At 44.2% G+C, this 15,945-nt stretch overlaps 1 protein-coding gene and 1 long non-coding RNA gene across 4 annotated transcripts in view; one reads left to right on the forward strand and one right to left on the reverse strand.

The window, feature by feature from the left end:
• The window catches only part of kcnq5a (potassium voltage-gated channel, KQT-like subfamily, member 5a), a 216,459-nt gene that overhangs the window by 135,102 nt on the left and 65,412 nt on the right, over positions 1 to 15,945 (reverse strand). The window lies entirely within an intron of this gene.
• LOC136705753 (uncharacterized) lies at positions 10,771 to 14,902 on the forward strand. Of its 2 annotated transcripts, XR_010804082.1 has the most exons (5): positions 10,771 to 11,237; positions 12,079 to 12,225; positions 13,007 to 13,169; positions 13,365 to 13,557; positions 14,819 to 14,902. It is a non-coding gene; the product is annotated as an uncharacterized lncRNA (long non-coding RNA). The 2 variants fall into 2 exon arrangements; XR_010804081.1 differs by having other exon boundaries at positions 10,771 to 12,225.

A 15,945-nucleotide genomic window follows, 5' to 3' on the forward strand; every position in this document is an offset into this window, starting at 1 on the left:
CTGTGGGTCGGGTAATTACGGGAAATCACCCCTAGCCCCCGAAGGCGTATCACTCTCCTCGCCCCTAGTGTGCTCTGCTTAGAGGAATGGACGACGTTGACCCGGTGAAAGGGCTGTGTGAAGACCAGCTGTCAGTTGTCTAGCCTTGCTCTGACATCAGGCTTGTGGTGGGGGGCACTGAGGGGGGGTCTCCCGGGTGTCTGACTCACTCTCCGAGGCCTTTGGAGCAAGGCCCCTGGAGCCTGCTGCTCTTATAATAGCTCGCTGGGCTCCTCTGGGCCAACGGTGGAAATGTCAGTTTCAACACCAGTCGCCCTCACCTCTAAAGACCTCCCTTCCAAGCCCCGACGGGACCCCCAGAGCCCCAGAGCACTCAGCTGCTGCCTGAAGCCCCTCTGGTTTGGCCCCCTGCTCCAATTTTCCCCTTTATCTCCGTGCTTAAGGGCTCAGAGTCTGGCTGGACAGCTAAACCATGAAGAACGGTAGGCAGCAGAGGAGAGAGGGAGAGAGAGAGAGAGATAGAGAGAGAGAGAGAGAGAGAGAGAGAGAGAGAGAGAGAGAGGGAGGGATGGAGAGATAGGGGGGCTTGAGGACGGAAGGGAGGAAGAGTGACTACAGCAGAATGACAAGTAGATGCCTTCCAAGGCAATCATAAATCAATGGCAGGACACGCTGTTTTGTTTCTGTGAAGTGACCACAGGGTCAGACACAGGGATTACCACCAAGGGTTTACAGGCCATTTGTACACTCTGAGACTCCTCTGTGCTCAGGGCTGCAGGCATTTTCAGAGCAGTGTGCTGCAACTACAGCTACAATTACAGACTATAGTCCATCTGTGGCTCTGCATACTTTAGCAGACCCCACTTTTCAACCTGTTCTTCTTCAATGCTAAGGATCCTCAGGGCACTCCTCGACTAGGCTTTACTACTTGTCCACCAGGTGAATCAGGTCCTGGTTCTGGAAGCTGGTTCTTGTTTAGTCGGAGAGAATGGAACCAGGAATGTTCCAGAGTTGCCCTCTGAGAACAGTGGCACTGAGAATGATCCACCACCCGAATCATACCCGCTCTGTGCGGCTCCTGACCATTCAATGACAGGGTGAAAGTCGTCTAAGAAAGTATACAGAGCCACAGATGGACAGCAGTGAGCGCAGAAGCAAGGAGGCCATTTTTAAGGTTAATGCTGATGAGTGAATCCGGACAGTGCCTTTATCTGACGTGACTTAGCCTCATTATTCTTGCTGTTGTTCAGGGTGTTTAGTTTCAATCTTTGGGGAGGTGTGACCTTGACACTCATCTGACACTTCAGCTCCTTCTCTCTCTCTCTCTCTCTCTCTCTCTCTCTCTCTCTCTCTCTCTCTCTCTCTCACTCACACACACACACACACAAACACACACACACACACACACACACAGTATCCCTCCCTAGTTAACAAGCCTAGACAAGCTGTCAGGCCTCTGAATCTCTGCTGTGACCTCTAAGCTAAGGACAGGGAGGATAATGGTCTTAACCCTTGCTCGATATGTCCAAGCACACGTTGGTTATACTTATATATATATATATATATATATATATATATATATATATATATATATATATATTTATATATATATTATACCCCACAGTTTTCTCCAGGATTAGGCAGAGCAGCAGCGTCTGGATCAGGTACGGAGACGCTAAATGGATAACACAATCATATAAGGCGAGACCGTGACTGGCCCCGGACCAGGATGATGAATTGCATTGTGCGCTGGAACTGAAGGCGGTTGTAATAGATTAAAATGGCATTTCTATGCGCTCCCGTCCTATGCGCGCCCTCACTCTTGTAAATGAAATGGACCGGCTTCATTAATTCATCATTCATCAATATGTGGGGGAACATTAGCGGGAGGACTTTCAAGAGCAGACCTCGGACAAGACTCGTCCCCATAAAGGCCTACGAGACCCTGCGGCCAACGCGTGGGGTCCCGCTCCCGAGAAATCACTAATACAGCGTCATGTACAGAACTAGCGACTGCCAACATCCAACCCACACTGAACCTCCCGTGATCGGTCCACTCCTCACGTCTCTGCTCGCTGTATTCAGACATATTTCTGCTTATCTGCTTGACTGCTTTCTGCTGCTTCTTATAATGAGCGTCCTACGTCTAGACGCTACTACAAGAAGCAACAGATGGGAATCCATGCTGGCAGATCAATCCTAATCAGACATTCATCCATACCTGCCTGTGCCTGAGCAGAATCTGTATGAACCCACTTGTCCTACACCCACGAGGCCTACATTTCAAATACAAGGTTTAGAGGCTTTACAAACCATCCCTGACCACTGTATTAAGATGCTGCGGTTTACAGCTTCACTTTGCTGTATATTGGTATCTGTATAAAATGCATTACCTGTCTTGTAGCCCTTTATCGAGGGTCACTTTCTGACTGCAGAGCGAGTTGTATAGACACCCTTAGAGCACCACCACAGATAACACACTGTCTGTAATTGAACTCCAATACCGTGGATCTATAGCGACGCAGGGCAGACGTGGGCTATAGGTATTAGACGAGTGGGCTCGGGACTGAAGGTCTGTGAAAGGTCAGCAATTAAGAGTTCATGGAGTATGTGGGCAGGTGGAACGTGAAGGAACAGCACTGTCTCCTCCCTCAATATCCACAGCTGAAGTGCTCTTGGGCAAGACGCCTAACCTACGACTGCTTCAGGGTGACTGACTGCCACTCAGTGATGTGGGGCTAAATGCATAGTCCAGCGTTCCTTGTTTTGCTGTGCAATGATGACGAAAGCATGTGTCTTGTTTAAAAGTGAGTTAATAAAGTGGACACAAAAAGGTAGGGGGTTCTAATAAAATGGAGATGTTTGAATAAAATGGTGGGCAATTATGGCCTGATGGGCTGGGGCCTAATTGTGCTGTCTCCTCCCTCAAGATCCACTGCTGAAGTGTCCGGCACCTACCCCCCTGAGTGCTCCCTAGGTGCTGGGGTGGTTGCTTGCCACTCTGTGTGTGTGTGTGTGTGTGTGTGTGTGTGTGTGTGTGTGTGCCCAGTGCCCCACTGCCATGGATGGGTCAAAGGCACAGGGAAAAAACATATACATATTGTTGCAGTGGCCTGTCATGTCTGAAAGTAGAAGGCAGGGAACGGAGGTCTCAGACTAACGGAAAGCACACGCGGCGCGTGAGAGGTCACGCAATAACTGTGATCCAAATTGAAACCACCTTAAAAACCCTCTCAGCACCTTCCCAACGCAGGAGGCGCCGTCGTGATCTGAAAAAAATATCAGAGATGCAGCTAAACTCCAACACAACAACCCGCGGTCACTCTTTCGCCCAGTGCTCCGCCTGCGGGGCTTTGGTTGCCATGGCAACGTCCATGAAATCATACATACTGTAGCACCTTGGTGGAAAAACAATATTGATTGCATTCCAGCTCTCTCCAAGCTGCGGCTCTAAAGTGCAGCAGCTAATTAAGGGAGGTTACCGAGGGCACACTAGAGAAGAAACACATTCAGAGCTCACTTTTTCACAAACAATCCACGCTATCAAGTCTTCCTCAATAACACAACACTCACATCTGGATCGTTTTACCTTAACACCTCGTCTGGGCCGGGAGTCAACGAGCAGAGAGAGGCTTCACTATGAATCCTGTATTATTAATGAATTATAAAGCATCACGCAGTTTATCAATCTTGTATTCACTTACCTGCTCTACCTGTACGGGTTATTTATATATACACCTTGCAGGATTAGTGTATATTTTACAGAGACGGCACTTGAGTGCTCGCTGTATTATTGTGTTTATGATAGAAGAGTTTACAAAACCATAAAGTCATACTCCTGTTTAATAGGGTGCTGTAAATTTATTCGTGACAACTTAAATTACTCTTTGGGCGGCGGGTACTGTCTCTGTCACACGGCTCCAGGGTCCTGGAAAATGTGTTTGAATAGCTATGCTCTGTAGCAGTTCTCAAACAGGGGCAGGGGAGGGTATTGGGGGCTATTGCTGGGGGGCAGAGACATAATGCGTGGTGGCGCAAAAACTCCAGGGTCCTGGAGGTTGTGTGTTTGAGTCCTGCTCCGGGTGACTGTCTGTGAGGAGTGTGGTCTCTCTCTCTCTCTCTCTCTCTCTCTCTCTCTCTCTCTCTCTCTCTCTCTTTTGGTCAGATTTTAGCCATTGAAGTTGATTATAATGATTTCTTTCCACAGCGTGTTTTCCCTGTCATTGAGCTCCGTACTTGATTTGCTCGACTGCACATTGATTAACCTCGCGGTGAGAAGAACACATTTGGACGGATACAGAGTGGCTCTCAAAAAGCTTCCATCAACCTCCATCTACGCAGATACCCCACCCCCTCCACACACACCTACACACACACACACACACAATTGCTCCACCAACTGGAAACACCCCCCCCCCCCCCAAAACACACCACATCCACACCCACACCCACACCCACGCACACACACACACACACACACACACCTACTCCACCAACCGGACCCCCCCCCCCCCCCCCTCACACACACACACACACACACACCTACTCCATCAACTAAACATCCCCCCCCCCCCCCCACACACACACACACCCACACCCACGCACACACACACACACACACCTACTCCACCAACCGGACCCCCCCCCCCCCCCCTCACACACACACACACCTACTCCATCAACTGAATCCCCCCCCCCCCCCCACACACACACCCACCCACACCCACACCCACACACACACACACACACACACACACACACTCCTTGTCAGTCTCTGAATGATAAAAGCGTTGGTCCCCTAGGGCCTATGTCTTAACCCTGGACCAGGTCTCGTCCACTGAAGAGTTTAAACCCACACACCCATCCTCTCTGTGTCTCCGAATCACAGCCTTTCTTCTTCCTCTTCTTCTGCTCCCAAGGTCCCTGTCTGACTACGGCTTACAGACGTATAAATACGTCTGCTTTTTCCGTCTGCGGATTAGCGTTCTCTCGCGCTCTCCGCCATGTCATTACTTTGCTCTCCGTCACATGATCTCCGGTGGGCTCGGATTGTTAAATTGGCTCCATCTGTGCCAGCGTGTCGGCTTGGTACGGCAGCGGCGTTTGAAATGAATAGTTGGGCTAATCCGCGGCACTTTCCGTGAATATTTATATGTGGAAGTCTGGGGCACGTGCCAGAAAAGGCCCATTTGATGTCTACCTGTGTTTGATGCTGGGGGTTTTATGAGGTAAAAAGTGCCTGGAGGACGTCCACCCTCGTTTGGCTTGCTCTTTGATATCCCCCCCCCCTCGTCGGCAGGGTTTTGATGAGCCGTGGCGTCCGTGCTGTACATGCAGATGCACCGTCTTTTTTTATGACTCACAATGAACGTTGGAGGGCCAGTCTGCTTTATACGTCCCGTTAAGTGCGCTTTGCTGACGGAACCGGGCCGCGGTTTTATGTTTTATCTCCGGTTTCATCTCCAGTAGCGACAAGATTTCGGGGGAAATAATGAAGTGGCTCGTTGCCCAAATGAAAACGAGACCCCGTTTTTACCACCCTGCCAATTTCACAGCAGTTAAAGCCCACCTGTGGCAATCTCACCGACTGTAGTAGTTGAGGATGATGAATGACTGGTTTGAAGGAGGGCTTCTAATGAATGCCTTCATGATACAAGGCTTTGAAGACCACCAGTGAAGTCTGGAATCAAGAGAAAGGGGATGGAACAAGGGAAATATTTATACATCAAAGTAACTCAATTTAAATACATCCTTAAAAGTACCACACCAGCCTCAGCCTTTCATACATTTATTTGACTAATAACGGAAGGAAATAAAAAAAAAAAAAAGACAATATGGAAGTCTCTGGTGGTCTGCAGCGAACCAGATAAATACAATCTGTGACTATGGGCAGTGTGGCCTTCCCTCGTCCTCAGTCATTCAGAGCAATGCTTGACAATAAGGAGACAAAGAGGTTAGGGTTCTCCTCCAAGTGTGTTGTGCTCCTGTGTGGACAGTTGCACTCACCCTGTCATTCACACACTCAAACCTGTGGACAGTTTCACACACTCACCCTTTCACTCACACACTCACACCTGTAGACCGTTTCACACATTCACCCTGTCACTGACACACACACACACTTTCACTCAGACACTCACACCTCTGGACAGTTTCACACACTCCCCCACTCACTCACACACTCACCCAGTCACTCACATATTCACCCTGTCACTCACACACTTACCCTTTCACTCACACACTCACGCCTGTAGACATGTCCACACATTCACCATGTCACTCACACACCCACACCTTCACTCACACACTCAAACGTGGACAGTTTCACACACTCCCCCACTCACTCACACACTCACCCAGTCACTCACATATTCACCCTGTCACTCACACACTTACCCTTTCACTCACACACTCACGCCTGTAGACATTTTCACACATTCACCATGTCACTCACACACCCACACTTTCACTCACACACTCACACATGGACAGTTTCACACACTCACCCTGTCACTCACACACTCACCCAGTCACTCACATACTCACCCAGTCACTCACACAATCACACCTGTGGACAGTTTCACACACTCACCATGTCACTCACACACTCACCCAGTCACTCACACTCACCCAGTCACTCACATACTCACCCAGTCACTCACACACTCACCCCTGTGGACAGTTTCACACATTCACCCTGTCACCCACACACTCACCCTTTCACTCACACACTCACACCTATGGAGAGTTTCACACACTGACCCTGTCACTCACACACTCACACCTGTGTACAGTTTCACACACTCACCCAGTCACTCACATCTGTGCACAGTTTCACACACTCACCCAGTCACCCACACACTCACAAGTGTGGGCAGCTTCTCACACACATCCAGTCACTCACACACTCACCCGGTCACTCACACACTCATCCAGTCACTCACACATTCACAGAGTCACTCACACACTTACACACCTGTGGACAGATTCACACTTTCACCCTGTCACTCACACCCTCACCCTTTAATCCACACACTCCCACACACACACACAAACTATCACACAAATGGGAGCCCACTGCTGGAAACACAGACACAGGGAGAACACCACACACTCCTCACAGACATTGACCGAATCATGCCCCCCCTCAACATCAACACCCCACAACCCAAAAAAAAAAAAAAAAAAAAAAAAAAAAGCTGTGACAGTGACACCTTAGTGTCTTTTGTTAGCACAGTGTTAGCCCAGCCCTCACGAGGCTATAGAGCCAGACAGAGGAGATTTAAGAGTTAAAATAACTTTGGTCCAGTCCAGAGCAGCTGCTCCACAGCCCCTTAAACCCAGCCTTTATCCCCTGCTCTATTTATCTCCCACAGTAAGCCACGGTAAATGTAAAGCAGCGTATACATCACCTTGTGTCATCTTTGCTTGGAGTGAAATCCTCTCTGAAATATTACTGAAGAATTGCCTGTCAAGTGGTGTGTGTGTGTGTGTTTGAGGGGGAATAAATAAATAACTGAACAAATAAAGATAAAACAAAAGTAAGGCAAATCTACAGAGAGGAAGGGAATTTGGCAGGAGCTTCAAAATTTCAAGCCACAACTTTGCCTTGGGCCAAGTCATAAAGTATGCATCGCCCAAAATAATTTCAGTGCGACTGCTGGAGAGGCCGTTTCCCAGCAACGTTGTTTTATACTAAATTAAACCGCTTCATTGTCTTCTCTTTAGCGTGACTCCTGATAAATTCTGCTTTTCATGTCAAGAGCCTGAGGTCTGAAACATAACACAAAAGGAGGCACAATCTGGAAACTCAATTCTTTATTATTATCATCATTAATATAATAATTATTATTATGCATCAATCCTAACTGCAGCCACTATGTGGATTGAGTGTATGAGTGAGTGTGTGTGTGTGTGTGTGTGTGTGTGTGTGTGTGTGTGTGTGTGTGGAGGGGGTGGGGCATGCTGGACATTGTACACAAGTAAAACAGCGGAGGATCCAACCCTCATTTTGTGTTTTAAAATTGAATTTATTTATTAACATACATTTGGGTGTAGGACCCAGCCTTTACTGGCGTGGTCGGTGCCAGCAAAATACACATTATGGGTGGAGCCCAAGCATGTGGGGGTGGAGCTTTAAGGGTGACGTTAAGGTGGATGTAGGCGAGGCAAATTTATTTATAAAACACCTTTTTGACACAAAGGCAATTCAAAGTGAACTTCAGAGACTAAGAAAAGAATAAAACAGTAAACAGAAGTTCATTGAGAACAAGGATTAAAAACAAAAGACATTTAAAACAATCAAATGAAAATACATGAGTAAATGATTAAAACAATCAAAATAATACAATTAAAGGATGGAAGCATAGAAACAGTGCAAAAACTAAAGTGATGTTACAGAATAAAAGAGAAAATAGTTTAAATGAAGTTGTTTAGTGTGTAAATGTGTATGAATACCTCTGACTTTTGATGTGCTTAAAACCTCACCTGAATTTGAATTCAGTCACAGATTCAGTTCAGAGTGTCTTCGGGGTCTGAGCGATAAACATCTATTTATTAACAGCCTCCGCTTTTCTGTTCGGAATCTGAACATGGGCTCACTTCAAATTTGCTTTTGCATGAACTCTGTTATGAGACCAGACATCGGCTCACAGGGTGTGCAGTGTTTTAAAGCTGTGTTGAGCTGCTAGGGAGCAATGAGTAATTACAACACCCTGCTGTAGAAACAGTTCACATCTCCACAGCAATGTGAAGACATGCTGCGACAGCTCAAGGGCAGCTCTCTCAGTTAGAAAAGAGCGTACTCGACATGTCTGGGGGGGTGGTTTATTTAGCCCACACTCTGAGCACTGGGTTTAAACAGAGCTAAGAAAATAGTGGCCAGTGCGATTTTCAGGAACTCCAGTGGGTTGTAAGAAAGGGTCAGCCCTGGATGGGCAATGCGTCCGTGGCAAATGATAAAAACATATTTACACTGGTGACATTCTGCTTCTGACACTCTTTCAAAGGCAGTGGTTCTGGAAAAATAACATGACTTTATTACAGAACCATTTGTATGATGAAATGGCTCTTCAAATGAATGGAGAATGTGTTGTAGGGCAGGTACTGAGACTGGTTCTCTATGGCAGGACTTTTCCAGTCCTGGGTCATGGCACGTTCACAGGTAATGAGCCAAAACCAATGGGTTGCAGAGAGATATACAATTAAAGTAATTACATAAACATATTTTAAGGCATGTAGATACAAATAACTAACAAACAAATGTTTGAATAGTCATGCTATGTAGCACCATTGGGTTCTTCTGTTGTTGTAGTTCTCAAAATGGAGGAGAGCAGGGTATTGGGGGCTATTGCTGGGGCGAGGGGGGAGACATAATGGCACACAATCTCTAGGGTCCTGGAGGTTGTGGGTTTGAATCCTGCTCCAGGTGACTGTCTGTGAGGAGTGTGGTGTGTTCTCTCTGTGTCTGCGTGGGTTTCCTCTGGGTGACTGTCTGTGAGGAGTGTGGTGTGTTCTCTCTGTGTCTGCGTGGGTTTCCTCCGGGTGACTGTCTGTGAGGAGTGTGGTGCGTTCTCTCTGTGTCCGTGTGGGTTTCCTCTAGCTGAATGTCTGTGAGGAGTGTGGTGTGTTCTCACTGTGTTTGCGTGGGTTTCCTCCGGGTTGCTGTCTGTGAGGAGCATTGTGTGTTCTCTCTGTGTCCGTGAGGGTTTCCTCTAGCTGACTGTCTGTGAGGAGTGTGGTGTGTCCTCACTGTGTCTGCGTGGGTTTCCTCCAGGTGGCTGTCTGTGAGGAGTGTGGTGTGTTCTCTCTGTGTCTGCGTGGGTTTCCTCCGGGTGACTGTCTGTGAGGAGTGTGGTGTGTTCTCTCTGTGTCCATGTGGGTTTCCTCTAGCTGACTGTCTGTGAGGAGTGTGGTGTGTTCTCTCTGTGTCTGTGTGGGTTTCCACCGGGTGGCTGTCTGTGAGGAGCGTGGTGTGTTCTCTCTGTGTCCGTGAGGGTTTCCTCTAGCTGACTGTCTGTGAGGAGTGTGGTGTGTTCTCACTGTGTCTGTGTGGGTTTCCTCCGGGTGACTGTCTGTGAGGAGTGTGGTGTGTTCTCTCTGTGTCTGTGTGGGTTTACTCCGGGTGACTGTCTGTGAGGAGTGTGGTGTGTTCTCTCTGTGTCTGTGTGGGTTTACTCCGGGTGACTGTCTGTGAGGAGTGTGGTGTGTTCTCTCTGTGTCTGTGTGGGTTTACTCCGGGTGACTGTCTGTGAGGAGTGTGGTGTGTTCTCTCTGTGTCTGTGTGGGTTTCCTCCGGGTGACTGTCTGTGAGGAGTGTGGTGTGTTCTCTCTGTGTCTGTGTGGGTTTACTCCGGGTGACTGTCTGTGAGGAGTGTGGTGTGTTCTCTCTGTGTCTGTGTGGGTTTACTCCGGGTGCTCCGGTTTCCTCCCACGCTCCAAAAACACATGTTGGTAGGTGGATTGGAGACTCAAAAGTGTCCGTAGGTGTGAGTATGTGAGTGAATATGTGAGTGTGTGTGTTTCCCTGTGAAGGACTGGCACCCCCTCCAGTGGCTTCGACCCCAGTGCTTACAGACAATGAATGAATGAATTAATGAATGATTTCAGTGTAAGTGTAAAGGTGAAGCATCAGATTATTTAGTTTTGATCAGCAAGAAGTTGTGCTTTTGTATGAATTACAATTTTGAAAATGAATTCCAAAGGAAGTTGAAAGCTGTGATGTGTGTGTGTGTGTGTGTGTGTGTGTGTGTGTGTGTATGTGTTTGTTTTTGTGTATTGTCAGTACACTTGTCAGAATACACACCAACGTTGTCAGGACACATGGTAATGTCAGGACCAAAACCCATGTCCTAACTTTTCTGACCCTGCCACCATGTTCAGAATGCTCTAAAATACATGTGCTGTGAATTTCAGGAAAGTCCTAATTTTTAACTCTCATGAGGGTCAAAGTGAGGTAAGGGTGTCTAGATTTGGCTCAAAAGGGTGCGCGCTCGCAGTGGCCACTTGAGGAACTGCAGCAAAAGCCACGCACACTTTGGAAGTGACGTCAGCATAAAATGGCTTCCAGTGATCTTAAACTCATGGTTCCTGGGGATATGAGTTATAAATCAGAGCTTAATTGGCTCTCTGATTGGTTAGTGGAATCGCACTTATTGGTTCGAGAGCTTCGCGGCAAAAAAACAGGTCCCATTTTTCCCGGGAAACTGAGCGGTGGACACGAGACAAGCTTTTAAATGGTAAGTTAATGCATCTTTATTGCATCATTTTAAAGTTATGTATAATAAATTTACAATTTAAAATGTAGTTTTTTTCTGATTTATTTAATGCATTTGAAGTGGTTCTGTGGTTAAACTATTTATTTATTTATTTAATTAATTAATATACACGTTTGTTGGACTTGTTTGTTTAACCAGGCACACACCTAGACATTTTAGAGTGCTTTAGAGTGCACAGGTTTTACGCTTGGGGAGTAGAAGTTTGTTAAGTCGACGTGCAACGCGTGAAGGAAAGGTGCAGCTCCGAGAGAAAGTTTATTTAGGAGAGAGACGCCGTGGACTGCAGAGTGGGGGATGGGCGCGTGCAGCTGCGAGAGCAGAGTTGGGGCGCGTGCAGCACGGACAGAGTGGGGGATGGGCGCGTGCAGCAGAGTGGAAAAGTTTAATCACAGTTACAGAGAGAGTTGGGTGAGGGGGGCAGGGCTCGGCCACAGAGTTATTAATAAATGGTGAACAGGACAACCGCTTTTGGTCAAATTTCACATCTACATCTACATCTAGTCTAGTCTTTAATATATTTAGCCATTTACAGCCATGTTTTCTCTGTTTCTTAACCCCAACTCTGCAGCATGTTTAGTTTATTATACAAACTATGTGTTTATTGTATGTATTAAGTACGCAGTGTACAGTTTGTGTAAAGTACAGTGAGCACACTGAGAGTACAGTACAATTATAGGTGTCAGACCCTTGCTGTGGTTATTTTTTGTTACAAATAATTCCAGACTTAGTTAGAAAACTGAAATAAAGGCATGTTGTTGCCTTAAAATGTTTAGTATTCAAATCCATATTTACTCTTTTTCAGTTCATAAATTTTATGATTTAAAAACAGTATTAAGGAAAATGTTAAGCAGAAGAACGAGGCGAAATCCTGTGGCAGATGCTACAGAACATATTCTTTCCTGCGAGGACAAGCCTTGGTTTGAAGAAAGATTTATCAACTCATGTAAAGGTATGCCTGAATATTTACATTACATACTACATTTACAATAATTACAGTTATAAATATTAAACCTCAGGGGCACGTCTGTGGGGTGGGGGAAGGACATTTCTTGTAGCTTTAAAATGTTTTGATTCTAAAATTGTGTTACTGTTACAAGAAAAAAAGTTTAAAGGTTAAATTTCACATGCAGTAATTGGCTCTGTCTTAGTAGAATTGTATGTAGAATTAGATTTGTGCACCTGCAATTAAGAGTTTGTGATTGTATTTGTGGGAGAGGAGTTTGCAACTCCTGAGGAGATTTTCTCTGTGACTTCAAATTATAATAATACACATGTGACTATTTTCTCCAGTACATGTTTCACTGTCACTGGTGCTCAGGGGTTTTGCACCAAATATGCCTCCATAGTGGCACACTTTCAAAAGGAAAGAAGCATATTTTATCTTTCCGTGGTATATTTAATGTGGCGTACAAATGCAGGCTTTTACAATTTTGCATGGGACATGTCCCACATCCCTGTGGTTCCTATGCCAATTAAATTAAGACTAATACTACACCAAGCAATATAAAAAAAAATGGATTTTTTGACGCCCAGATAGAATTCAAAGAAAGTGTACATTGTTTTTCACATGACGTTGTAAGCCATTATATTTAACCAAACAGTGGGTAGGTCTTGTATGCTTGGTGTCTTTCCAATTTAATCATTTCTGCTTAAGTTCTTAAAGTTTGACATTTAATTAGAAGTTCTTAAAAATTAATTCCATTTACATTTTCCCCTTTGCTTTATTTTAGGAAGGGGAGTATTTGCTCTGGTGAAGATAGAAAGAGGAAGCTTTGTCCTTGAATACCAAGGACAACTTATTTCTCAAAAAGAGAGTTCAGAGAGACAAAAAAAATATACAGAAAAACAAAATGGGTTTTTGTTTGACTTTAAATGGAATGGGAGTAGCTGGTGGTAAGTGGCTGCCTGTTATGTAGGATATTCTAGCTTTCCTTCTTTTAGGAAATCCTAGCTGAGTTAATTTCTAACAGATAAAATTAAATTACATGAATAAATGACATACTGACATTTATTTAAGAGTCATACTTAAGTAGTTGTAATTTTAGCAGTTGGTGTTGTAATTAAATATATCTGAATTTCCTTTTTCAGCATAGATGCTGCCAAAGAAGATGGGACTTTAGGACGATTAGTAAACGATGATCACAAAAATGCAAATTGTAAAATAAAAAAAATACTGGTTAAAGGCAAGCCACATTTGTGCTTATTTGCTATGAAGGACATAGACCCAGGGCAGGAAATAACGTACAGTTATGGAGACAGCCCCTGGCCTTGGCGTTCACTGGTGAGTTTATATGATATTTTATATGAAAATATGGAACACTTTATAAAAATGCAACAAAACAAAATCTGTAACTTGTTAATTAGATTTAAAGGACAGGGAAAAGATATTCATTAAATATTTTTGTTTACTTTATGTAGTATTATTTCAACTAAACTATTTGTTAAATATAAAAAAATTGGAAATGGAAATTTGATGTCTGCAACACACAGGGGACAGAACCAAGTTTACCATCGTGATTATCATAGGAGACAGATCTAGAACACAGGCAGGTTAAGCTCATGCTGTTGGAGCACATACCAAATGAGGCATGGCATCATCCTGCTGAAATAACCATAGATTTCCTGGGGAAAGACATCATCATTTTTCTCTAAAAATAGTAATGTTCACATCCACATCAATAGAAGCTACTCACATATGCAAGCCGTCCATGTAGTGGTCACTGATGCCCTAGGAGAGGTGTAGGGTTTTGCCCGTCACTGATAAAATTTGGATGGTCCATTGTTTCAGTGGCACAGAAAACATGATTTATTTGGATTTTATATTAGGTACAGTATATTTTGAAATGTACTGCATAGAACACTATATATTTTTACAATAATTCAAAATACAAAGTGGTGAGAACCAACCTATCTTTGCTTAAAAACAATGGAAGCTTTTTACCCAATATAGATCTACTCTTGTTACCAGCTCACCTGCTTGTTATGAAATGCTTTAAGATTAAAATATATCTCGAGTGTCTATACATATTGTCCCTTTAAAAATTTGTCTCTGCGCCTGTCTTGAAAGCAGCCAATTCTAATTTTTTTTTTTATATTTACAAAATAAAAATAAAAAATAAGTAATTATAAACACATCTTCAGACAGACTTAAACATTCTAGACTTTAACACTTGAACACTGATTAAGACAATGTCTGTGTTCTCTTGCATGTCTGTCGTGTTTACATTGTCAATTTTAAAGATTACCAAAACCCTTCATGACCTGATGAGCATAAAATACTCACCACTGGGGCACAGTTAAGCATGTTGAAGCATATTGACACGAAGCAAAAAATTAGTTTTGATAAAATATTACCAAGTTTGGAATTCATGTGTTATATATTAAGCAATATCCGTATGTCCAGTCCTTATTTTATATTTGGGTGTAAGCGATGTTCATGTTGCTTCTCTTAGTCCTTATTGTTGTCATTTTGTTTTTTTCCCATGAGCAATGAAAGTAAGCAGCATGAAATGTCTGACTGGTCTTTGTCTCACACCTTGCAGGACAAAAACATTAACAAATCACCTGAAGGTCCGGATCTTTCGCTGATTTCTCATGAGCGGAGAGCAGAAATCATGGCAGCACAGGTAGAAATGGATTATCCATACACTCTATTTGGACAGCTATTTATAAACTAAGTTTAATAATAATATTAAATAACTGTCCTAATAATGATGCTCCAAGACTTTTCTGGGGTAAAATGTTTTGACCTGAGGGAAGCCTCAAATGTCCTGACATTGGACTGTACCAGAAACGGGGTGTGTGTCGTGTCCTAATTTTACACCTTGGCGTAAATCACTTTGAATAAATTATTGTTGATCCTTGTTTTAGATTTTAATGGTCAGTTTTGTGGTCATTTTCTGTTATTGTTTTAATATTACTATGCCTATATTCATTTAGACTGACAGCAGAATCATACGGAGCGCAAAGCTTGCCAAGTACGGCGCTGAACCTGAAACTTCTTTGGCCACCGAGGAGCCAAAAGTGGAGGCTACTGCTGCACAGGTAAAAAATGAACCTATTTTCATATAATAGTAAGCTAGGCATTTCAGTATTTCTTTCCATTAAGGGCTACTACATCAGTGCTGCCCTTACCCAACGATTGTCCTGACACCAAAATTCCAGCACTGTTTTGGGCTAAAATATCTTGGTGTAGTTAAAGGGGGCGTTCACGGTTTTAATCGAAACACACCTTTATTAATATACAACTCTGAGGATGTTTCCTCATCATTTGCTGCTTTCCAGTAGTTTTGCGTGCTCAGAACTGATCTAATGCATTTCTGAAGCCTGTTTTTAAAAAAAGAAAAAATGTCTCTGTCCACTGTTAGGATTCTCTCTCTCTGCTCGCAGCAGAGAAACGGCATCTAGAGTTATTTTACACGAGAAATCTCTATACAATCTCTATGAAAAGTACAATTCGAGATGAGGATGATGCTCTGTCTGTTCCATAGGTGGGTAACACTGACTTATTTTTACTGTTTTGGATTTCTTAAGGTGGACTGTCCAAATTCAGGAGATGGCAAACTGCATGAAATAAAACACATACCGACATTATTACAAACTCTACAGCTCGAGTTACATATGGGTTTCTGTGGTAATTCAAATAGTGAAAGCAAGCTTACAGACAAGT

The sequence above is a fragment of the Hoplias malabaricus genome, chromosome 8 (assembly GCF_029633855.1).
Source record: "Hoplias malabaricus isolate fHopMal1 chromosome 8, fHopMal1.hap1, whole genome shotgun sequence".
NCBI classification, from domain to species: Eukaryota; Metazoa; Chordata; class Actinopteri; order Characiformes; family Erythrinidae; genus Hoplias; species Hoplias malabaricus.